This window comes from Ranitomeya imitator, chromosome 3 (assembly GCF_032444005.1).
Source record: "Ranitomeya imitator isolate aRanImi1 chromosome 3, aRanImi1.pri, whole genome shotgun sequence".
NCBI classification, from domain to species: domain Eukaryota; kingdom Metazoa; phylum Chordata; class Amphibia; order Anura; family Dendrobatidae; genus Ranitomeya; species Ranitomeya imitator.
This window is the reverse complement of record NC_091284.1, coordinates 734,691,290-734,716,871: the sequence shown is the minus strand read 5'-3', so window position 1 is coordinate 734,716,871 and position 25,582 is coordinate 734,691,290. Positions and strand designations below refer to the sequence as shown.

Sequence of the window (25,582 nt, the reverse complement as noted above, 5' to 3'; positions counted from 1 at the left end):
TTGTAGTGCTGTTGTAACAAGATGGCACGGGGTGGTAGACATAGCAAAGTTTACTAAGACAATGTCAGTGAGCACCCCGGCCCCTTGCACTCAGACAATTGAGGTCCTAGTCCTGTGGTACAGTCAGTTAGTAACCATTTTACGTTTTGGGCATCTCCACGGGCTCCCCCACTCCCAGGCCTTTCATATGTACCATTCGCTGTTCTAGGTTTGTATTAGCCACTCTGTTATCTTGCACAGCATGGCTCTTTTGCTGGTGCGAGTGCTATCAGTGATATACGCACTTTGCAGATTGCTAATTCAGTGGCTATCTGCCTATTATAGGTTAGAATTGGTGTATGGCAGCTATGGTACATTTTGGCTTGTTGCTATTTTGAAGGTGTGTATTTATGTACATCATCTATTTGTATTGTCTGGATTTATATTGAATTACTGTTGGTATCTGCACATATTGCTCTAACCTTCATTAGCAATTGTCATACTTATTTATTGCACTAATTTTGTTACTTTGACTTCCTATTGGCCTTGGGAAGGGCAGTCCTAAGCTTCATTATAAGCTGTTTGGGTTTTCTTATGTCAAGTCTTTTTGACTTTTAATTGTTTTTAACAAGTTTGTTGGCTTTGTATTCAATAAAATTATTATTTTTGTATCTGTTTTGTGTTCCCCAATTTTTGGTCTGCAGCTTTTCTTTGTACGAATTGTAACAATTTTACGTGTACTCCAGCCTCTGGGGATGTGCTCGTAGGAAAACACCACAGTCCACAGTTCTGCTCCAACAGGAAAACTTTACTATAACAATGCAATGGTTCCTGCTCTGTCCCTGCAGCTTTGTGAGATGGCATGGTTTCCACAGTTCCCATCCAGGCCAGGAACCATAAAAGTCCTTCTGGGGTGTGTCCTCAACACCAGGACCCATCCACACTGCCCGACAGTCCGTGTTAGCTAGTGGCCCCCTCGACCAGGGTGCACTCTGCTCCTGGCAGTGGAGCATGTCCTGCCTCAGGCAAGCCTGCCCGGGCTCTGCTCCAGGAACAGGAAATTCCTTCCCTGTCAGCCTGTTGTCAGCCTTTTTAACTCCTATCCTTGAACTAATTATGTACAAATACAGTTACATAACAAATACAGCACATTACACAGTAATACACGGCATAACAATATAAAACATGAGGGAAACATTGAGGTGCCGCATGGGTTCAGTGTGAAGGAGAGATGAAGTAACAGAGGTTCCCTGCCACCGCCTTACACTGTGATTGGTTGCTATGGACAAGAAGACTAGTTCTTTTAGACAGTTTTAATAAATCTGCTCCTATTTGTGAAACCACCCAACTTATTTTGTAAAATCATGTTGATATGTAGTTTGTGCTTGCTACTCACCTGTCCCGGAACCAGGCTTTCCTTCCCTCATCCCAGTCCGCTAGACTTTGTTGTCCTCAATGTTGGGTTTTGTAGATGGCCCGGTGTGATCCCATGTGTGTACCTGCCGGGCCTATATAAGGCTAAAAGACTATATAATATAATGTATTAAGAATTCAGTGCTTCTAAGTACCTACACCTGCTCTGCTGCCTGTCTGCAGTCTCCTTAACGTCTTCTGCCCACCTGGTTTTCCAGGTTCCCAAATACCCGCCTGCAGTCTCCTGGAGGTCTTCTGCCTGCAGTTTACAGCATCCCAGCTGCTTGCCTGCAGTCTACTGGACATCTCCCATATACCTGCGTTTTTCAGCTGCCTGCCTGCAGTCTTCTGGATGTCTCCTGCCTGTGGTTTCCAGAATCTCATCTGCCTGTCCATGGTCTCCTGGACGTTTTCCAACTGTGGTTTCCAGCATCTCCGTTGCCTGTTAATTGTCTCTTGGACATCTCCCACCTGCCTGTGGTTTACAGTATCCCAGCTATCCATGCTTGTGTGCCTCACCCATTTGCTATACTGACGCATGTGGCACATGTGCCCACCCGGACCTTGAGCTTGGAGGATCCACTTCCCCTGGTGAGTTTAAGAGTGCTATTGTGTGGATTGAATAAAGCAATAAAAATTACTAGCCTTTTCCTGTATATTGGATTTATTGAGCAATGTCAATGTCTTTGAAGAAAAATTCTGCTGTCTGAATGTATCCTAATTCTATTTTTATTCATGATCCTCAAGGTCATGAGTTTTGTTCAGCTCCTCAAGTCACGAACCTTTAATGTCTACAAGAAGAATCTCATGTAACTTCAAGCAGCGCCAGTCCAATATAGAGTTCAGAAAATCTCTCAACGTGTGCTATCTGAAGGAAAGGGTGAGGATACGCTTCAAACAAATTCAGTGCGACTGGAATCCGCCAATGCGCCACTCATCTCTCCTCGACCCTCTTTTTTCTTCTTGCCAACACCTGATAGATCGGCCCCTGTTTGTCCTTCCTCCCCTTCCAGTTGTATTAGCATCTTCTTTCTTTACCACAGGGGTACATGGAGCTCAACAAAGTCATTGACATTATCAACATAAAGCGGTCAGATGAGATGTAATGAGCATAATTGACGTCCATTATTTTCATCGCCCCCCACATGACCATGTGAACCCTAATCAATGGCACCCACAGGAGGGCCCAGAATGAGAATTGGGATAAGGAGGAACAGTCAGATGACCAGGAAAGCAGTGGTCGCAGAGGTATGTGAATGGATTCATTAATACAAATTTGGGGTGGAAATTCGTAGTGAAATCAATTGGTTTACAATTAGTTTGCTCATCTCTAATCCAAAGGTTTTTTGCCTTTTTTATAATACATTTAATTATGAAGTATGCAGAATCATTTTAAACTACGGTAGTTAAATGAAACTAAATAATAGTCACATATTTATAGTTTGAGAATTGGAATTACAGTATAGTTGACCCCAATGATCACATTGCATATCTGAACAGATTTTATGTAGGAAGATATGGACTTGGTTTGTTGCAACAAAGGTCAATCCTGTCATGTTTGGGGAATGCAGATAGATGGAAAAAAAGGCAGACAAATTCATGCCTATAGCAACACAATGAGAAACTGACCTCATAAAAAATCTCTATTCATCTCGTCAAGTGGTCTACCGAGCCCTGTTTCACAAACCGTAGTGAAGTTTAGTCGTTTACACACTATGAAGACAGAATAGAGACACATTGCGATACTCGATGAAAGGATTACAAGAATCCCTTATAGTTCAAAGACAAATGAGCAACACTAATTAGTCAAAAAATCAGAGTAATGAGACTAGTCTTGCAGAGAATATGACATTGAATTTTTTTTTCTTCTGGACATAATCACGCATTCAATTCTTTTTAACATATCAAATAAATACCTTTAAAATGTTTAACCAGTGATTCATTAATTATTTTACAATAAAATAAACAATGAAAATAATGAACTGGGAAGCCTAGAATTATAACTAACTAGTTAAGCAGTCCAAAAATTGGTTTATGGCCATTTTAATTAGGCTAAGTATTGCCCTGTGGGTGCCATAGAGAAGAAAATGTAATAGCAAAAATAGAAGAAAGTATGTTATTGGAAGGAAAGCTGGTGTCCTGTTATTCATAGATGTAAGCCGCTGGATAGCTTCATAGCTTGCAGTTATGGTGTGTGATCCCTGACCACTGTGTTATCAATTCATTGTACACTATTCCTATAACAAAACACACCCGATATGGTGGCAGATTTTTTCACTAAGGCCAGGGTCACACTAGCGTAGAATACGAACGAGTGCTATGCGAGAAAACATCGCATAGCACTCGGACCAGTGTTAATTTATGGGACAGATCACATCTGCGATTATTTTCTCATGCCGAATCGGCATGCGAGAACAATTGCAGCATGCTGCAATTGGCAAAGAGTCTCGGCTCACTTGCACCCATATAAGATTATGGGTGCGAGTGCCACAACGCACATCAGTCGGAAATCATCTGAGTGCGGTGCGATATACGCTGACGCCGGCAGTGGAGGAGATGGAGAAATTACTTTCTCCGCCTCCTCCAGAGATGTGCTCCGATTGTCTCTGGGCGAGAGGCTCGGAGCACAGACGCATGACACTCGGCTCCCGCTCGCAGCAAAGCAGGAGCCGAGGGTCATTAGAATATCGCATCCGATGCTCTCACATCGGATGCCATATGCTAGTGTGACCCCGGCCTAATTTTGAAAAATTAACCTGCAGGTGAAGCAAACCAAAGGTTGTTGCCCACAGGGTTCATGAACACAGACATATTATGGCTCTATACAATTTCACTTGTAAGGAACAGTAAAGAAATGTATATAGTATCATATAAGACATATCCTTGAACTCTGTTCTTGGCTTGGACCTTTGAAGTAACTTATGTTATTTAATACCCTGTTATGTTATGCATATGCTGTCTCAGCTGTTATGCTGCAAATATCCTCTTCAGAGATAGGAAGAGGACTAGATCTTGAGGGTAGCAATCCTAAAAGTCAGTATCAAACCTTTAGGGTAGAGACAGACTGCCATATTTCTTGTGCAAGAATCGCATCGTAAACCTGGTACTAGCTGTCAGCTCTCCTGACCTGAGCTTGACAGCTGCATAGTAATCAATCACGCTGTCTTGCTCAGGTCAGGAGAGGTGCCAGGCCAGTCGATGCAGTGCGATGCGCAGAGAAATATGGCAATCTGACTTTGCCCTTAACCTATGCACCCCGAAGCCTGTTTTCAACTTCCTGACCAGGCCATTTTTTTCAATTCTGACCACTGTCACTTTATGAGGTCATAACTCTGAAATGCTTCAACGGATCCTGGTGATTCTGAGAATGTTTTCTCATGACATATTATACTTTATGATAGTGGTAAAATTTCTTCAATTTGATTTGCATTTATTTGTGAAAAAAATGGAAATTTGGCGAAAATTTAGAAAATTTTGCAATTTTTAAAATTTTAGTTCTTATGCCCTTAAATTAGAGAGTCATATCATACAAAATAGTTAATAAAAACAGTACCACATGTCTGCTTTACATTAGCACAATTTTGGAAACATGGTTTTTTTTGTTAGGCAGTTATAAGGGTTAAAAGTTGACCAGCAATTTCTCATTTTTACAACAAAATTTGCAAAACCATTTTTTTAGGGACCACCTCACACTTGAAGTGAGTTTGAGGGGCCTATATGACAGAAAATGCTCAAAAGTGACACTATTCTAAAAATGCTCCCCTCAAGGTACTCAAAACCACATTCAAAAAGTATATTAACCCTTTAGGTGCTTCACAGGAATTTTTGGAATGTTTAAAAAAAATTGAACATTTAACTTTTTCACACAAAATTTTTACTTCAGATCCAATTTGTTTTATTTTACCTAGGGTAACAGGAGAAATTGGACCACAAAAGTTGTTGTACAATTTGTCCTGAGTACGCCGATACCCCATATGTGGGGGTAAACCACTGTTTGGGCACATGGCAGAGCTTGGATGGGAAGGAGCACCATTTAACTTTTCAATGCAAAATTTGTTGGAATTGAGATCGGACACCATGTCGCATTTGGCGAGCCTAGGATGTGCCTAAACAGTGGAAACCCTCCACAAATAACACCATTTTGGAAAGCAGACCTCCTAAGGAACTAATCTAGATGTGTGTTGAGCACTTTGAATCTCCAAGTGCTTCACAGAAGTTTATAATGTAGAGCCGTACAAAAAAAAAATCATATTTTTTTCACAAAAAATTATTTTTTCGCCCCAAATTTTTTATTTTCCCAAGGGTAACAGAACAAATTGGACCCCAAAAGTTGTTGTGCAATTTATCCTGAGTATGCTGATACACCGTGTGTGGGAGTAAACCACTGTTTGGGTGCATGGAAGAGCTTGGAAGGGAAGGAGCGCCGTTTGACTTTTCAATGCAAAATTGTCTGAATTGAGGTCGGACACCATGTCGCGTTTGGAGAGCCCCTGATGTGCCTAAACAGTGGAAACCCCCCAAAAGTGACCCCATTTTGGAAAGAAGACCCCCTAAGGAACTTATCTAGATGTGTGGTGAGCACTTTGAACCCCCAATTGTTTCACTAAAGTCTAGAGTGTAGAGCCGTGAAAATTAAAAAATCTTTTTTTTTTCCACAAAATGATTTTTAGCCACAATTTTTTATTTTCCCAAGGGTAATAGGAGAAATTGGACCCCAAAAGTTATTGTCCAATTTGTCCTGTGTTTGCTGATACCCCATATGTGGGAGGGAACTACCGTTTGGCTGCATGGCAGAGCTCGGAAGGGAAGGAGCGCTGTTTTGGAATGCACACTTTGATGGAATGGTCTGCGGGCGTCACGTTGCGTTTGCAGAGCCCCTAATGTACCTAAACAGTAGAAACTCCCACAAGTGATCCCATATTGGAAACTAGGAACTTATCAAGGAACTTATCTAGATGTGTTGTGAGAACTTTGAACCCCCAAGTGTTTCGCTAAAGTTTATAACGCAGAGCTGTTAAAATAAAAAAGAAAATTTTTTCCACGAAAATGATATTTTACTCCCAAATTTTTATTTTCCCAAGGGTATCAGGAGAAATTAGACCCAAAAAGTTGTTGTTCACTTTGTCCTGAGTACGCTGATACCCTATATGTTGGGGTAAACCCCTGTTTGGGTGCAAGGGAGAGCTCGGAAGGGAAGGAGCACTGTTTTACTTTTTCAATGCAGAATTGGCTGGAATTGAGATCGGACGTTATGTCACGTTTGGAGAGCCCCTGATGTGCCTAAACAGTGGAAACCCCCCAATTCTAACTCCAACCCTAACCCCAATGCACCCCTAAGCCTAATCCCATCCATAACCCTAATGACACCCCTAACCCAAACACACCCCTTACCCTAATTCCAACCCTAACCATAACCCTGATCACACCCCTAACCCCAACACACCCCTGACCCTTATACCAGCCCTAATCTCAACCCTAACCATAACCCTAACCACACCCCTAACCCTGACACACCCCTAACCCTAATCCCAACCCTATCCCCAACCGTAAACATAATCCACATCTTAACTTTAGCCCCAACCCTAACCCTAACTTAAGCCCCAGCTCTAACCCTAACTTTAGCCCCAACCCTAACCCTAACTTTAGCCCCAAACCTAACTTTAGCACCAACCCTAACCCTAACTTTAGCCTCAAACCTAACCCTAACTTTAGCCCAAACCCTAACCCTAACTTTAGCCCCAATCCTAACCCTAACATTAGCCCTAACCCTAACCTTAGCCCTAATGGGAAAATGGAAATAAATACATTTTTTTAATTTTATTATTTTTCCCTAACTAAGGGGGTGATAAAGGGGGGTTTGATTTACTATTTATAGCGGGTTTTTATAGCGCGTTTTTGTTTGGCAGCTGTCACACACTAAGAGACGCTTTTTATTGCATCACCACATAGTTTTTTGCATCACCACATTTTATAATTTATCCATATTTTGGCCCACAGAGTCATGTGAGGTCTTGTTTTTTGCAGGACGAGTTGACATTTTTAATGGTACCATTTTCGGGCACATGACATTTTTTGATCACTTTTTATTCCAATTTTTCGGAGGAAGAATGAACAAAAATCAGCAATTCCTGAATTTCTTTTAGGGGTGGTGTATATACCGTTCCACGTGTGGTAAAATTGATAAAGCAGCTTTATTCTTCGGCTTAGTATGATTACAGCGATACCTCATTTATATCTTTTTTTTATGTTTTGGTGCTTTTACACAATAAAAACTATTTTATATAAAAAATAATTGTTTTGCATCGTTTTCTGCTGATGATGCTGTATGGCGGCTTTTTTTTTGCGGGACAAGATGACGATTTCAGCGGTTATTTGTATCCGCCTCTTTGATCACATTTTATTGCACTTTTTGTTCGGCAGTATGATGACAAAGCATTGTTTTTTGCCTCATTTTTTATTTATTTTTTGCAGTGTTCACTGAAGGGGTTAACTAGTGGGATAGTTTTATAGAGCGGGTCGTTATGGATGCGGCGATACCAAATATGTGTACTTTTATTGTTTTTTTTTATTTACATAAATAAATGAATTTATTGGAAAATAATTTTTTTTTTCTTTATTTGGGGATTTTTTTTTCTTTTAATACATTCTTTTTTTTTTCACTTTCTAATATTGTCCCACGGTGGGACATCACTATATTTCATCATATCGCTGATCTGACACTTTGCATAGCACTGTGTCAGATCAGTGATCTGACAGGCTGTGCAGGAGGCTTTCCGGAAAGAGCCCCGCAGCCATTTTGAATCCGGGGACTCCTTCCAGAACACTGGAACAACGTGATTGCATCGCGTTGTTCCGGTGGGAGAGCACAGGGAGCCCCCGTCCCTGCGCGATGCCCCTCTGTCGCTGTCACTACTGATCGTGGGCGTTGCTGCGGGGTGTCAGCTGTCACATACAGTTGACACCGCACGCAGTTGCTACAGTTCTCACTGTGAGACTCTTCCAGCAGGCTTCGCAGCACCACACAGTTTTCCACATGGTCCAGTCTCATGAGCCTAAAGTCTAAAGTTTGGATCACTTAATCCTCACTCAGATCCTCTTTCCTCCCACCATGTTGAGTCCCAGGAGACTAGTGATCCCACGCTAGTACACTCCAAGGAGCTCTTTACCACTACATTTCTTGATTTCATGCTCCAAGATGAACAGGACAACATGCTATATAGTGATGCCCAAAACCTAGAGCAGCCTTGGCCACAAGAACATGATCGTGGAGAATGGAAAATTTGGGTAAGGCCGGCGTCACACTTGCGAGTTTTACGGACGTAAGAGCGCAGAAACTACGTCCGTAAAACTCGCAAAAAATACGGCACAATTATTCTCTATGCCCCTGCTCCTATCTGCCGTATTTTACTGATCAGTATTATACGGCTTTCTACGGCCGTAGAAAATCGCAGCATGCTGCGTTTGTCACCGTATTGCGCAAATAAAACGCCAATGAAAGTCTATGGAAGCCCCAAAAATACGGATTACACACGGACCAGCAGTGTGACTTGCGAGAAATACGCAGCGGTGTTACAGAGAAAAGCCGGTAATTCTGTGCGCTGTACAGTAAAATCACACTGACAGCTTACAATAGAATAGGTAGAATAAATGTCTACACAAAGAATAGGTATATATATATATATATATATATATATATATATGTCAGTAGACACATATATGTACAGTTAGGGCCAGAAATATTTGGACAGTGACACAATTTTCGCGATTTGGGCTCTGCATGCCACCACATTGGATTTGAAATGAAACCTCTACAACAGAATTCAAGTGCAGATTGTAACGTTTAATTTGAAGGGTTGAACAAAAATATCTGATAGAAAATGTAGGAATTGCACACATTTCTTTACAAACACTCCACATTTTAGGAGGTCAAAAGTAATTGGACAAATAAACATAACCCAAACAAAATATTTTTATTTTGTTGCAAATCCTTTGGAGGCAATCACTGCCTTAAGTCTGGAACCCATGGACATCACCAAACGCTGGGTTTCCTCCTTCTTAATGCTTTGCCAGGCCTTTACAGCCGCAGCCTTCAGGTCTTGCTTGTTTGTGGGTCTTTCCGTCTTAAGTCTGGATTTGAGCAAGTGAAATGCATGCTCAATTGGGTTTAGATCTGGAGATTGACTTGGCCATTGCAGAATGTTCCACTTTTTGGCACTCATGAACTCCTGGGTAGCTTTGGCTGTATGCTTGGGGTCATTGTCCATCTGTACTATGAAGCGCCGTCCAATCAACTTTGCAGCATTTGGCTGAATCTGGGCTGAAAGTATATCCCGGTACACTTCAGAATTCATCCGGCTACTCTTGTCTGCTCTTATGTAATCAATAAACACAAGTGACCCAGTGCCATTGAAAGCCATGCATGCCCATGCCATTACGTTGCCTCCACCATGTTTTACAGAGGATGTGGTGTGCCTTGGATCATGTGCCGTTCCCTTTCTTCTCCAAACTTTTTTCTTCCCATCATTCTGGTACAGGTTGATCTTTGTCTCATCTGTCCATAGAATACTTTTCCAGAACTGAGCTGGCTTCTTGAGGTGTTTTTCTGCAAATTTAACTCTGGCCTGTCTATTTTTGGTATTGATGAATGGTTTGCATCTAGATGTGAACCCTTTGTATTTACTGTCATGGAGTCTTCTCTTTACTGTTGACTTAGAGACAGATACACCTACTTCACTGAGAGTGTTCTGGACTTCAGTTGATGTTGTGAACGGGTTCTTCTTCACCAAATTAAGTATGCGGCGATCATCCACCACTGTTGTCATCCGTGGACGCCCAGGCCTTTTTGAGTTCCCAAGCTCAACAGTCAATTCCTTTTTTCTCAGAATGTACCCAACTGTTGATTTTGCTACTCCAAGCATGTCTGCTATCTCTCTGATGGATTTTTTCTTTTTTTTCAGCCTCAGGATGTTCTGCTTCACCTCAATTGAGAGTTCAGTATAAAAAGCAGGGTGTGATTCTAGATTAAAAATTAACTTTTAATAAACTCGTTAAAAAATGGTAGACCCAAATAATCAAAACACATAAAGGACTCACAGTACGTCACATTTCAAAAGAAGAAATGCCAATATCACAAATAAATCGAACTGCCTCAGACCTCAATATCCCAAGATCCCTATGAATAAATCTATCATGGGAACATAAAGGTCCGATATCAGCTGGCAGTGCGGAAAAATATCAAATTTCACATCACCTGGTCATTTGGCAGATCAGACCACATATGCTCTTTATATATGCATCTATTATTGGCAATGACCGCTCAAAATGGTGTGTGAAAGGAAAAAAAAGTGAACAGTTTCACCCTATAACGAATTAATGACCGTTTTTATCTGGTGTAAAGACTGGGGAGATGGCACATCATTATCCATACAAATACCCCATCATAGAATATCACCAGTTTTTATATAGTGACCCCCAATGCAAAGTAACGAAAAGGTATACTTCCCTACGCGTTTCTTTTTTCTCTACTCATCAGGGGAAGACGGGGTGCTGTGACGGTCTAACGCGCCTCTTACCGGCTGTTATTAAATAGGCTGCCCGCTCTCTTCATATCACGCTGATTAAGCATCGCTTCCTGTGCGTTGCTGTGGAACACACCGCTGGACCGCACACTTTACATCCGGCGCGCCGCTGAGCCACCAATGTGCTCTCCAGCGATGCGTACCTGGTGTTACCCTGACAACGCCTAGCTAAGCCGTAAATCTCTATCCCTGCTCTAAGCGTCCTTGTCAGCTCGTGACTACCGTAGTCCTCCTAATAGAGGCACAATACTGGGAGATCAAGTCCCGTATCCCAGAGCGTGCCTGTAGAACAGAAGGTATTAACCCCCTAGTGTCATATAGCTAGTCCTAGCTTGCCTAAGTTCCTTTAACACTGAGGGAATATTGTCAAAGATAAGATTCTGCTTATACTTCTTCATGGGAAGGAGAATCTTTTGTCTAGGATATGTGCTTGGTTTATCCAAAAAAAGGAAAAATAAATAAATAAATAAATAAATAAATAAATGGTGTAAAAGTATCCATTTGATTAAAGGTATCTATGGTGGCAGACTCTAAATCCCGGAACTTATAAGGTAAAGTGTGCCCCCCCAAAAAAACGGTATGGAAGGACTTTTTTTAAAGGATAAAGGAGAGATGTAGAGAAGGGGAAATTTTCTTTAAACAATACCCCCCTTAAGTGTCCAGAAGAAAGCAAATAGAGGGAAAGACTGATGTACGAACCCACGCCTTTTCCTATTAGCCTCCTAATTCTGATACCCTACCTAGCAATGGAGGTTGGCACCCTAGGATAGAAGTGACGAAAGAAATGGCGCCCCCATTCCACGATGGCTCACCCTATCAGTAGCCCTCTATATCCCTGATGTTCTAAAAGTTAGAAGGAAGTAAAGGGTTCGTGCCCATACTGAAAATGTGGTCTTGACGGTTACTTGGATTCAAATCTCTATAGGAAGCAACTGAATGTTAAAATCTCATTCAGGCCCCTAGGTGTTTGTGTCTTGAGGCGATAGATCCACCTGGTCTCGCACTGTAGGATTAATTGATCCCAATTTCCCCCTCTCTTTGGTGCATTAATCTTGTCAATCCCCATAAACTTTAAATTATGGCTTTCTCCATGGTGTTCCTTGTTGACATGTCTGGCCAGTGGGGTATCCCTTTTAAGGGCGATGTCTCTCAAGTGTTCCCCCACTCGTCTCCTGAATTCGCGTATCGTCTTGCCTACATATTCAAGGCCACAAGAGCACACCACCCTATATATAACTCCCCTTGACTTGCAGTTGATAAAGTGGTAGATCTGATATTCCCTCCCTGTGACTTCACTTGTGAATTTCGACCCCACTGAAATCACCGGGCATGCCACACAGCCACTACATTTATGGCAACCCCTCGGTGGATTGGGGAGCCATGTCTCCTTTACAGGTGCGGAATAATGGCTGTGTGTTAGCCTGTCGATAGATTTCCCTTTTTGGAAAATAATTCTAGGAAAATCACCTACCATCTCTCCAATGTCCTCATCCATGTGTATTATGGGCCAATGTTTTTGTAAAATTGCCCGAATTTTTTGTGCCCCATTATTGTATGTAGTGACATATCTACACACAGGTTTCTCTTGCTCTTTGGGAGTTGGTACCAACAGATTGTTTCTGTCTATCTTAGCGACCTCATTGTAAACCTTTCTTAGGATGCCATCAGGGTATCCCCTGGCCTGGAATCTCAAACGAAGATCATCTGCCTGTATTTTGTATTCCTCTACAGAGGAGCAGTTTCGTCTTATTCTTAAATATTGGCCTTTGGGGATGCCCTTCTTCAGGGGTACCGGATGATGGCTGTCCCACTTGAGAAGGGCATTCGTCGAGGTCGGTTTCCTATATGTCTTAGTGTGTAGATGTCCATCCGACCCCTTTTGCAGGTGTAAATCCAAAAAGGGAAGTTTCTCCTTGTGGTATTCAAAAGTGAAGAATAATCCCAATGGGTTCTCATTCAATTTAGACACAAAACTTGCTAGACTCACCACATCCCCATTCCAAATTAGCAGCACGTCGTCGATATAACGTGACCAAAAGCATATCTTTGATTGTTCTTCCACATATGCATCCCCAAAAATCATAGTTTCTTCCCACCAGCCCAGGAGCAAATTTGCGTAAGTTGGCGCACAGGAATTACCCATCGCGGTGCCCCTGAGCTGGTGGAAAATGGAACCATTAAAGAGGAATACATTCTTGGTTAAACAAAACTCAAGTAGGTCCAATATCAATTGGTTGTGCCTTGTGTATTGTTGGCCCCTACTCCTGATGAAATATTTCACTGCCCTCAGACCATCCTCGTGTCTTATGGAGGAATAAGGCTTTCTAGGAAAGTTCCCACGATCTATGAACAGCCAGCAGAGGGCGCCTCACTGCAAATGCAGGTAAATATAGGTCATTGACCTACTTTACCTTCATTCCCTGGGGTTTTGCAGCGAGGAGTAGCGCTGCAATAGCAGAACTCCTGGCTGCAAAATGTTTTAACCCCTTCAGAAGGATTTACATCGTTGGACTTTACAGATCTGCGGAAGGTATGTATATTGTTGGTTTATTATGTTTTATTATGTTTTTTTTTGTTACAGAACGAGGGTCTTCAGTGATTGGATTGGGCGTTAAATAAAATATTACAACAACCTTTGTTTTTATTTCATTAAAATAATTTTTAATAATGTGTGTGTTTTTTTAACCCTTTCATTCAATTGGATTAATAATGGATAGGTGTCATTATTGACGCCTCTCCATTATTAATTAGGCTTAATGTCACCTTACAATAGCAAGGTGGCATTAACCCTTCATTACCCCATATCCCACCGCTACACAGGAATGGGAAGAGAGTGGCCAAGTGCCAGAATAGGCGCATCTTCCAGATGTGCCTTTTCTGGGGTGGCTGGGGGCAGGTGTTTTTAGCCAGGGGGGGCCAATAACCATGGACCCTCTCCAGGCTATTAATATCTGCCCTCAGTCACTGGCTTTACTACTCTGGCGGAGAAAATTGTGCGGGAGCCCACGCCAATTTTTTCCGCCATTTAACCCTTTATTTTAAGAGCTAGAACGGCCAAATTTTGCATAGACACACTACTAACATTAGTAGTGTGGATTATGCAAAAAAAATGGTGATATGAGATGGTTTACTGTATGTAAACCAGGTCTCATATCATGTTGGGTTTAGGAAGGAGAAAGCAAAAGCCGGTAATTGAATTACCAGCTTTCTGCTATATTGCGGCTGTATGAAGTAAGAATATATATACACATATGTGTCTACTATATATAAAAAATAAAAAAACATATATACTGTCTATATATATATATATATATATATATATATATATATATATATAGACAGTATATATGTTTTTGTTTGTTTTTTACACATGGATCCCTTGTATAGCCATATGTTGGTTTTGCAAGCCTGCGATAAAAACACGCAGTACGGCTGCCGTACGGATTACATACGGAGGATGCCATGCGCAAAAAAATGGTGACACACCCTGCCTACGGAGGAGCTACGGACCACTATTTTGGGGACTTTTCAGCGTATTACGGCCGTAATGTACGGACAGTATTTTCATACGCTGTGTGTGACGCCGGCCTAAGGAGGAGGATGATTACGAGACACAGTTGCTGCTATGTCTTGTTGTTATTGAGTCATGAAATCAGGAGGACCAGGGTGTGTTGGTGGAAGACGAGGTGGTGGATGATAAAGTCACCGACCCAACCTGGGAAGTTGGCATGCAGAGCAAGGTCAGCAGTGTTGAAGAGGAAAGATCGGCAGAGATCGGCAGCACTGAAATAGACAGGAAGAGGCAGTGGGGTGACCAGAGGGAGAAGACGGGCAACTGTTGTGCAGAGTGCTGACAGTCCTGAATTTCTCCATCAAAGAGTTAGGTGTTCCCAGACTGGGCTTTTTTAAAGACAGTTCTGAGACAAAAAGGCCGCTTGCAACCTGTGCCATGTAAAGATCAGCAGGGGCGTGACTGCTAAGAACCTAACCACCACCAGAACGATCAGGCACATTTCATCTAAGCACCTGACTCGGTGTGCCAAATGCCTAGGTCAACGATTGGTGCCATCGGGTGACACCATTGCATCTTCCCCTGTTCTAGTTGCTTCCCAATCCCCTGTCCAAAACACTGGCACAGATGCCTCCTGCCCTGCACCTACCCTTACATATTTTGACTTACCATCATCAGGTACTTGAAAATCCTTGTCCCAAACAAGCATTGTCCCCACCCCAGGCCTTTGAACGAAAAAGAAAGTTTCCACACAGACCCAAATATTAAACAGGCATATTTCCTGGCTTCTTGCATTAGAAATGTTGCCATTTAGGCTAGTAAATTAAAAAAAAAAAAAAAAAAAACAATCAGGTTCCTCGCATCATGTTCTCATTCACTTTATGCAGTTAATAGCCCTCTGTGTCGGTACTGCTACATACTTAGGCAATTAACTGGTTCATGCAGCTTTACATGAACACCCAAGCCTTACACTATGGCCGGTCCAAACAGCGAAAGCAATTGTTACCATCCACCTCTCGTGTCTCCCCTTTTCCTCATAGTTTGTAAGCTTGCGAGCAGGGCCCTCATTCCTCCTGGTATCTGTTTTGAACTGTATTTCTGTTATGCTGTAATGTCTATTGCCTGTACAAGTCCCCTCTATAAATTGTAAAGCGCTGCGGAATATGTTGGCGCTATATAAATAAAAATTATTATTATTATTATTATTATTATAAACAGGATTTCCGCTGACTCATGGCGGAAGCTGTCTCTTAGTACTCGGTCCTCAGTCTTCACTTTTTCTCCCTTTGTGGCTTCCCTGAATTGTACCTGCATGTGTCCAGGAACATCACCTGTGCCCTTACCAACACACTTTCTGGCATTGTCCACTTAATGACCGACATGTAGACAAGTACTTTTGGCAGAGATGCTGCATTTACTTGATGGCACACTGGGTAAACATTGTGGAGGTTGGGCCCAAGTAACACTATGGCATGGCGCATGTGCCCCAAAGCCAAGGATTGCTGGCCCTACTAGAGTTTCCACAGCCAGAAGCTCTGCAGCACTGCCTGAATAAAGCGGCAACTGGCTCTGCTATAGCTAATTTGTCTAGGAGACAAACCACACACTGACACAGAGTTATTGAAAGGAATAGCAGACAAGACAAATCTGTGGCTCTTGCCGCTGAACCTACAACAAGGCATGCTCATGTATGATGAAGGCCATAATCTCGAGGCTGTGAAGCTTGGCAAGCTCACACATGTTCCATGCTTGGCCCACATGCTCAACTTGGTAGTTCAGCAGTTTCTGAAAACCTACCCAGATTTGCCAGACGTTCTAGTCACGGTATGCTGCATCATTGCCCATTTTCGCAAGTCAGCTCCAGTTGACGCCGCTCTGGGAGTGCTGCAGCAGCACATGCAAGTGCAACCACAGTGACTGGTATGCAACGTCATCACGTGCTGGAACTCCACATTGCACATGCTGGCAAGGCTTTGTGACTAGAAGAGGCCAGTGGTTGAATACCAGCTCCAACATGCCCATCGATATTTTTGGTCAGCCTCTGCACATAGCAACTGAAAAGTGAGCATGGATGTTTCACATTTGTTTGGTTCTCCAAGACTTTTAGGACTCCACAAAGATGGAGAGAGGCGATAATACCATAGTCAGTGCAACTATTCCACTTCTGTGCCTACTTAAACAGTCGCTGCTCAAAATTAAAGATGACATTTTGCATGAGGGCCAGATCAGGAGGGAGGAAGACATAACACAGACAAATTGTAGGCAGCTCAGCCTCATCTTCTCTGCTCAGTGCAGATTGGGTAACAATGTGGATGCTGAGGATAAGGAAGAGGAGGAACAGTATCTGGGGCTAGAGCACCAGAGGTTAATAGCCACACAACTTTTATCCCGTCTCTCCTACATGGATGGGCTGAGGATGGGAATGAGGAGGAAGGGAGGGAGGAAGAGGAGATGGAGAGTCATCATCATGGTGGAAACAGGGAAGTGTTGGTTGTATGGAGCATGGCACATATGACCAAGTTTATGTACTGCTGTCTTTACCGTGACCCTTGCGTTACATTAATCTTGACGAAAAAAGAGTACTGGTTGTTCACTCTGCCAGACCCACACTACAAGCAGAACTTTGCATCGCTTCTTCCTGAGGTGAAGTCTTCTAAAATGGTACTTTATCTGAAGGCCTTTGAGGAAAATATGTTTAAAGAATTCCCATCAGACAATGCTAGTTGCAGGGGGCAAGCTTCATTGTCCAACTGAGGAGGAGAGGCCAGGGAGACACACAGCTAAAGCAGGGGTACATTGTCGAAGGTCTGGGCCAATTTCATGACATGAGCCCAGCGCCCAGGGCCTGATGACCGAGTAGTTTTTACAAGGAGGGAAAAGTTTTTAAAGATGGTCAATCAATATCAAACCAGCATACTCCATAATTCCGCTACAACTTTAAACTATTGGGTCTCAAAGCTAGACACTTAGCATGAGCTGTCACTCTACGCCTTGGGTTTTCTGCTTTCTTCCACTAGCATTTTTTCTGAGTGGGTTTTTAGAACTGTTGGGGGTGTCTTAACACACAGGCGCTTTTGCCTGTCAACAGAAAAGGCAGACAGGCTCACTCTCATAAAAATTAACAAAGCCTGAATTAGCCCACACTTTTCCACACCACCAGATGACAGCAGCACACAAAGTGATTGTAATATTCAATAATTTAATAAGGCCTGCTAGTTATTGCCTTTCAGGGGTCTAGGGATGACACTAATCATGTATTCTGTCTGGCTTTGCACTTTCTGCCAAACCTTTATGACTGTATATCTACATAAACTATACTTTCAAAATATTTTTGTTCAAAATGTTGTTATGTATTCATGAACTCATCCATACAGTTTAACGTGGTTATTGTTGTGTTACAGTGGTATATAAACTGTGCAAAAAGAGTAAAGAAAATAGTTCAGTATTACATGCTAAATGTCACATGTTTGTGGTATATAACAGTAGAAAAAAGCTTTTGAAAGTTGCGCTTGTTTCTTCACATTTTTTACTCATACACTATTCCGTTTTCTGGAGTACATTTTTGTTATTTAAAACACTAAAAAAAAAGTTTTAAAATTTTGCTGAGTTTTATTTCTCAGCCATACAAAATTACATGTTCTTGGGTAAATTTCCTTGCTTTATAACCCTCAAAAACTTGTTCCAAATTAATTTGCATTATATTGATCCCCCATAGGGTATTAAATCTTCTTGGCTACATTTAATTGCTATATAAGCATCAAAAAACTTGTTCAAACTTTATCGGTATTATGTTGCTCACCTATAGACTATTCTTAACTTTTCTAAGGGCTAATAGGAAAATGTTTTACAACAAACTGAGCTCCATTTTTTCTTGAGTGCGCCAATACCCTACTTGTAATTGGGAAATACTTTTCAGGCATAGTGCAAAGCTCAAAAGGGAAGGAGCGCCATATTATAATGCAGATTTTACTGTTATGGTTTGCGGGTGCCATGACCCACTGTGTTTATCACAAAAATGTTGTTTTATCCCCAAATTTTACATTTTCACATAAGAAGTGGGTAAAATTTAGCACCAAAAAATGTCTCACAATTTCTACCTAACATGGCAATACCCTATATGTGGCTGTACAGTACTGCTTAGCAACACAGCGAGACTCGGGAGGGACAGAGTGCTATTTGCCTCCTGGAGCACAGATTTTCCTAGAATAGATTGAGGAATCCATATACAGAGCCCCTAAGTGCTAGAAGAGCAGAATCCCTCTCTTAAGTGACCCCATTTTTGAAAGGATACCCCTTTGGGAATTTATCTACAGGGGTATTGATGATTTTTACATAACGTTTGAGATCACATTTATTTTGCGCTCTACACTGAGCACTTACATTGCTGTTTCCATCTAAATCTCTGAGTGACGTGATTCAGATGAAACCCCAGAGGTATCCATTTACTATTATGATGCAGCAGAGTTATTCTGGACTCAGTCTGGCCTCTGCTCAGTGGTGTCATTCTTTTCAGAAGTGCACAAAACTGTGGCTGACTGCACTTTTATGCACGTCTAGAAAGACGCACACCGCTGGATCACAGGTCCTACAGCTTCCACACTGCCTCTATCTGCCTCATTATAGGGAATCTTCTGCTGAGGGTTCCGTCTGAATTATGAATTTCAGAGATTTACACGGAAACCCCAATGCAAGCGTTCAGTGCAGAGCGCAGGATAAAAGTGAGCCAAGTCTTACTGCGATGTTTGGGAGGCAGAATGAACAAATCAACAGCAGGTGAAGAATTGGTTTTATTTATTTTTTATGCCTTAGTGATTAGGCGACTTTATTCTTCGAGTCGGTGTGATTACAGCGATACCAGTTTTTTATAGGATTTTTATGTTTGGCTGCTGTCACACACTAAAAGATGCATTTTATTGCAAAAACTAGTTTTTGCATCACCATATTTAGTCAATTATAATTTTTCCATATTTCAGCTGACAGTCACGTGACAACTTTTTTGCAGGATGAGTTGACATTTTTATTGCTACCATTTTCAGGAACATGACATTTTTTGATCGCTTTCTATTCAGATTTTTAGGAATTAAAATGAACAAAAAGCAGAAATTCATAATTTTTTTTTTTAATACCACTCCACATGTAGTAAAATGGATAAAGCAGCTTTATTCTTTGGGTCAGTACGATACACCATTTATGTAATTTTTTTAATGTTTTGGAACATTTACACAATAAAAACTATTTTATAGAAAAAATAAGTATTTTAGCATTCAGAGAGCTATAACTTTTTTATTTTTCCACAGACAGAGCTTTGTGGTAGCTTGTTTTTTACTGGACAAGATGACGCTTTCCGCGGTACCATTTTTATTTATATTTGTCTTTTTTATCGTGTTTCATTCCACTTTTTGTTCGGTGGTATGCTGATAAAGCATTGTTTTTTGCCTTGCTTTTTATTTTTTTATGGTGTTCACTATTATGGTTAACTAATGGGACAGTTTTATAGGTCGGGTTGTTCCTGAAGCCTCAATACTAAATATGTGTACTTTTATTGTTTATGTATATTTTATTCATAAAAATATTTATTTATGGGTACAATATATATATATATATATATATATATATATATGTATATATAATATATATTTGTACAATTATTTTTTTTTTTATTTACTTTGTCCCACTATGGGACTTTCAATTTTTGCAGGCTGATTGCTTGTATGGCATACAGATGCAGGATCATCCCTACGCTATGCAAGCGTTGCACTGACAAACTTGTTTCATCATGTTCTGAGCATGATCAAGCAATTTTGCTAGCTCTGGTGACCTGGATATTGTCATGACGACATTGGATCACCATGGAAACGATCGGGACCCGAGATGATATCACGCGGTCTCCGATTCTAGGGCAGAGGCGCTTTCTTCCCTCTGCCTGCTCCTGAAATGCTGTGATTGAGTTCGATCACAGCAGTTAGGGGGTAGAAGTGCCAGGAGCCGTGCGGGACTGCTCCTGGAACTGAGTGCCGGGAAGACTCTATTGACTTTTCAGCAGCTAACAACCAGGCTATGATACTGGTTGTGTCACACACAACACTCACAGGTGAGTAGCTTTCAATTAAATCTCTACCCATATTACCCAAATAAGATCCTATTGCTCTTTTTATCCCTTTACAAAATCGCCTGGACGTATCCATATATCCCAGGTCACTAGGTACCAAGTCACAGGGAAGAATGGATACGTCTACAATGGTAAAGGATTCAAACTTTGCCTTACAAACAAATCATTTTACAGGAAAAAATGTTTAACATTTTTTTCAAGTAAAATCCAATTTCTCATCAGTTTGGAATGTTATATTGTCACTCCTTGAAGTACAGGTCCTTCTCAAAAAATTAGCATATAGTGTTAAATTTCATTATTTACCATAATGTTATGATTACAATTAAACTTTCATATATTATAGATTCATTATCCACCAACTGAAATTTGTCAGGTCTTTTATTGTTTTAATACTGATGATTTTGGCATACAACTCCTGATAACCCAAAAAACCTGTCTCAATAAATTAGCATATTTCACCCATCCAATCAAATAAAAGTGTTTTTTAATAACAAACAAAAAAACCATCAAATAATAATGTTCAGTTATGCACTCAATACTTGGTCGGGAATCCTTTGGCAGAAATGACTGCTTCAATGCGGCGTGGCATGGAGGCAATCAGCCTGTGACACTGCTGAGATGTTATGGAGGCCCAGGATGCTTCAATAGCGGCCTTAAGCTCATCCAGAGTGTTGGGTCTTGCGTCTCTCAACTTTCTCTTCACAATATCCCACAGATTCTCTATGGGGTTCAGGTCAGGAGAGTTGGCAGGCCAATTGAGCACAGTAATACCATGGTCAGTAAACCATTTACCAGTGGTTTTGGCACTGTGAGCAGGTGCCAGGTCGTGCTGAAAAATGAAATCTTCATCTCCATAAAGCATTTCAGCCGATGGAAGCATGAAGTGCTCCAAAATCTCCTGATAGCTAGCTGCATTGACCCTGCCCTTGATGAAACACAGTGGACCAACACCAGCAGCTGACATGGCACCCCACACCATCACTGACTGTGGGTACTTGACACTGGACTTCAGGCATTTTGGCATTTCCTTCTCCCCAGTCTTCCTCCAGACTCTGGCACCTTGATTTCCGAATGACATGCAAAATTTGCTTTCATCAGAAAAAAGTACTTGGGACCACTTAGCAACAGTCCAGTGCTGCTTCTCTGTAGCCCAGGTCAGGCGCCTCTGCTGCTGTTTATGGTTCAAAAGTGGCTTTACCTGGGGAATGCGGCACCTGTAGCCCATTTCCTGCACACGCCTGTGCATGGTGGCTCTGGATGTTTCCACACCAGACTCAGTCCACTGCTTCCTCAGGTTCCCCAAGGTCTGGAATCGGTCCTTCTCCACAATCTTCCTCAGGGTCCGGTCTCCTCTTCTCGTTGTACAGCGTTTTCTGCCACATTGTTTCCTTCCAACAGACTTACCATTGAGGTGCCTTGATACAGCACTCTGGGAACAGCCTATTTGTTGAGAAATTTCTTTCTGGGTCTTATCCTCTTGCTTGAGGGTGTCAATGATGGCCTTCTTGACATCTGTCAGGTCGCTAGTCTTACCCATGATGGGGGTTTTGAGTAATGAACCAGGCAGGGAGTTTATAAAAGCCTCAGGTATCTTTTGCATGTGTTTAGAGTTAATTAGTTGATTCAGAAGATTAGGGTAATAGGTCGTTTAGAGAACCTTTTCTTGATATGCTAATTTATTGAGACAGGTTTTTTGGGTTATCAGGAGTTGTATGCCAAAATCATCAGTATTAAAACAATAAAAGACCTGACAAATTTCAGTTGGTGGATAATGAATCTATAATATATGAAAGTTTAATTGTAATCATTACATTATGGTAAATAATGAAATTTAACACTATATGCTAATTTTTTGAGAAGGACCTGTAGAGTAAAAGAGTGACACCATTGTTCGCAGTAGCAATACTGGATTTATAGATGCTTCCAGGGGTCTTACCCATGCTTTGCTGATCTCCTTCCATTCAGCACTTTTCCCATCCATTTCAACATTTTCACTGTCCACCCTGACCTTTTTACAGTGTTTGCTGGAAAAAAACTTGGCTTTCCCATTGACTCCCATTATACTCATTGCTTGAAACGAGCTTGAGAGTATTAGGAATTGTTCGGTTCAAGCAACAAGGACCTGAGCATTTTAGTGCTTGCTTTTCCTTATTATATAGCATTGAAATGTATTCAAGAACACATAATACTATGTGGATGAGCAATGTAATACCAATACATTTATGAACAAATTTTTGAGGGTTATATGTCACCAAAATGTACTCAAGAACATGTAACACTGTGTGGATGGTCAATATAATACCGATACATTTTTTAACAATTTTTTGGAGGCTTATATACCACCGAAATCTACCCCATAACATGAAATACTCTATGGATGAGTAATTGAATCCAGATACTTTTTTGAATATTTTTTGGAGGGTTAGATATCACAGAAATGTACCCAAGACCATAGAATAATGTATGGGTGAGAAATTTAAACTAGCTAAATTCTTTTACCCCTTTTTTTGGAGTTTTACATACCACTGTAATTGACCAATAACCGCATTATACTGTATGGATGACTAACTTAATCCAGAAATAAACTTTTAGCAGCGTAAATATTTTTGAAAAGTAATTTATGTACTTCTACATTCATAAAGGCTTTGCAGAAAGTGAAAGCCAGGAAAAAATTATAAGGAGGGTCATCCATAGACCTCTAAAAGGCAACTGGTGGGCCTCATTCAAATATTTTTAAAGTGTAATTACTGTACTCCTACACTCATAACATTCATTAAAAAAATATATGAAGGGTAATACAGTAATCTTGTCAGGACTCTGGATTCCCTGTTTCATCTGTGGTACTTTTTGCCCTTTCCAAGATGGCGTCTGCTGCCTAGTTTCTGCTTGTGTGATCCGCCTTCCCTGCCTTTATAACCCTGGTTCCCCTCCCAGTCCTTGCTTGTGTAATCTGCTTGAATTCCTGGCTTGTGCTGCATGAGACTTTTCCCTCTTCAGTTACTCCGGCTCCGCCTTCTCAGCAAACCTTCCCAGCTCGCAGTGGTGCTCGTGCTACAAGCTGTTTTTCCTGTGTTACTCTGCATTCTTCTCCTGCCTACTAGGACACGTAAGCTCAGCCTGCTACATCTAATCTTGTTTGGTATCTGGTGCAAGTTTATTTGACTGTTTCTGGACTCATAACTGTGCACTGCATCCGGACTCTTTTCTAATGACTGCTAGACCTGGTATGAACTGTGTCTTATGATCTGCATTTCCCAGTGAGTGCTCACCCATAAGACTTTGCCCACAAATGAACTACTCCTTAGAAGTCATTCACTTGAACTGTTGTGCACGTGCTGCACTCACGTTTATGCATACAAATACTGACTCTGCCTGCAGCAGAGCTGCAAAGGAACTTCTCCTGATATCACCTTATTTGCTGTGATTGTGAACTTGCTCACGCGTTGCACCTGTGTTTGTTTTAAATAATAAAGACTTTACATTGCACTCTAGTTCAGCTACCTTATATGTCTCAAACCAAGAGATTACTGAGTGTACCACTTTAATTGTTACATTGTTTCTTCTCCTTTCTTGGAAGGCTGAGAGGATGGCATCCACCTGCTTCCTGCTTCCTAATTCCCAGGTGACTGGGCTGTAGTGACCCAGCTTCCAGTAGTGCCGGAGCCCCCGACATATAGAAATGGGCAACAGCACCCTATGTCACTGGCACCATTGTTTGCTCTTGCATAGGCGGTGGGGAACCCCAAGTAGAGTGCGCTCTTTCAGGGGTGGTATTAGCCCTGTCTCAAGCCACCTGAAGGAGCCTGTCCCATGTATGTTCATTCCTCAAAAAGGGTTCATCCTGCTCCCTTCCTTCTGTGATCACACCCACTGCATACCAGCGATGTTGTCCTTCCATTTTGAGGAATGTGATCCTGGTTCCAGCCATCAGGTCTAGCAGCCTTCGAGATAAGTGTTCCATCTCTATTGTTCGATGGTTGAACGAGATGTGAGGACGGGTCCCAGACTCTTCAATAGACCCCCTTCTCGGCTGACCATTGTAAGTAGCGATCACCCCTCAGGTTGACAACTCTCTGTACATTGCAGGTAGCGGACCTGATAACATCTCTCCAGACCTGGTCCTGGCACACCTTCTTGTCTCTTCTGACCAGCCTAAGCCCTGCAGTCTGCTCACCAGTTCCTGGATCCTGGCTCTCCCATCTGCAGTCTGCAAAAACCACAGCAGAAAATGATGCAACCTGGGTTGGAGACTTGGTGCTTTTGGGTAATTGGGCAGATCGGACCATAGGCTCCTGCCACCTCTACTGTTGCGTCAGCTTCCTTTGGCTATAATATTCCTCCGGTCACTCCCTCGGGAGTCTCGTATTGTTCTGCCATCTTCGTAACCAACTAAGTTACACTCTGTGGATGACTAATTGAAAACAGCAAATAATTTTAAACACTTTTTTTGAGTGCTACATACCACAGAAATGTATCCCAGACCACAGAATAGTGCACAGCTGAGAAATGTATCCCATATAAATATGTAAATGCTTTTTGGAAGTGATACATATCACAGAAATGTGCCATACAACATGAAATAATTTCTAGGCGAGTAATTGAACCCAGAAAAAAATGTAAATGCTTTTTTTGTAGAGTTAGATATCACATAAATGTACACCATAAGATGGAATACTGTATGGCTGAAATATGTAACCCATCAAATATTTGAACATTTTTTGTAGTGACAAATATCATGGTAATGTACCCCAGACAACAGAATACTGCATGACTGAGAAATTTAACATTTGAGAATCAGTGAGATTAAATTGAAAAATTTTCGACTTGGACTTGTTTATTTTAAAATATGAAATTTTTTTAAGAAGGGTGTTAGGGGTCGAGTTCCCGCCTCAGCACATGGGGAATCTCGGGCCATCTCCGCTGCGATCTCCCATTTTTCTCCTGCCACAGTGGAGCCTGCTCAGCGGAGACGTCGGTCCCAGTGTCTCGCTC

At 41.6% G+C, this 25,582-nt stretch overlaps 1 long non-coding RNA gene across 1 annotated transcript in view; it reads right to left on the bottom strand.

Annotated features, from left to right (window-relative positions):
- The window catches only part of LOC138672319 (uncharacterized), a 75,161-nt gene extending 64,115 nt beyond the window's left edge, over positions 1 to 11,046 (bottom strand). The window contains exon 1 of the long non-coding RNA XR_011319706.1: positions 10,965 to 11,046. This is a non-coding gene — a long non-coding RNA (uncharacterized lncRNA). The remainder of the gene's footprint in view (positions 1 to 10,964) is intronic.
- Between the last annotated feature and the right edge of the window lie 14,536 nt (positions 11,047 to 25,582).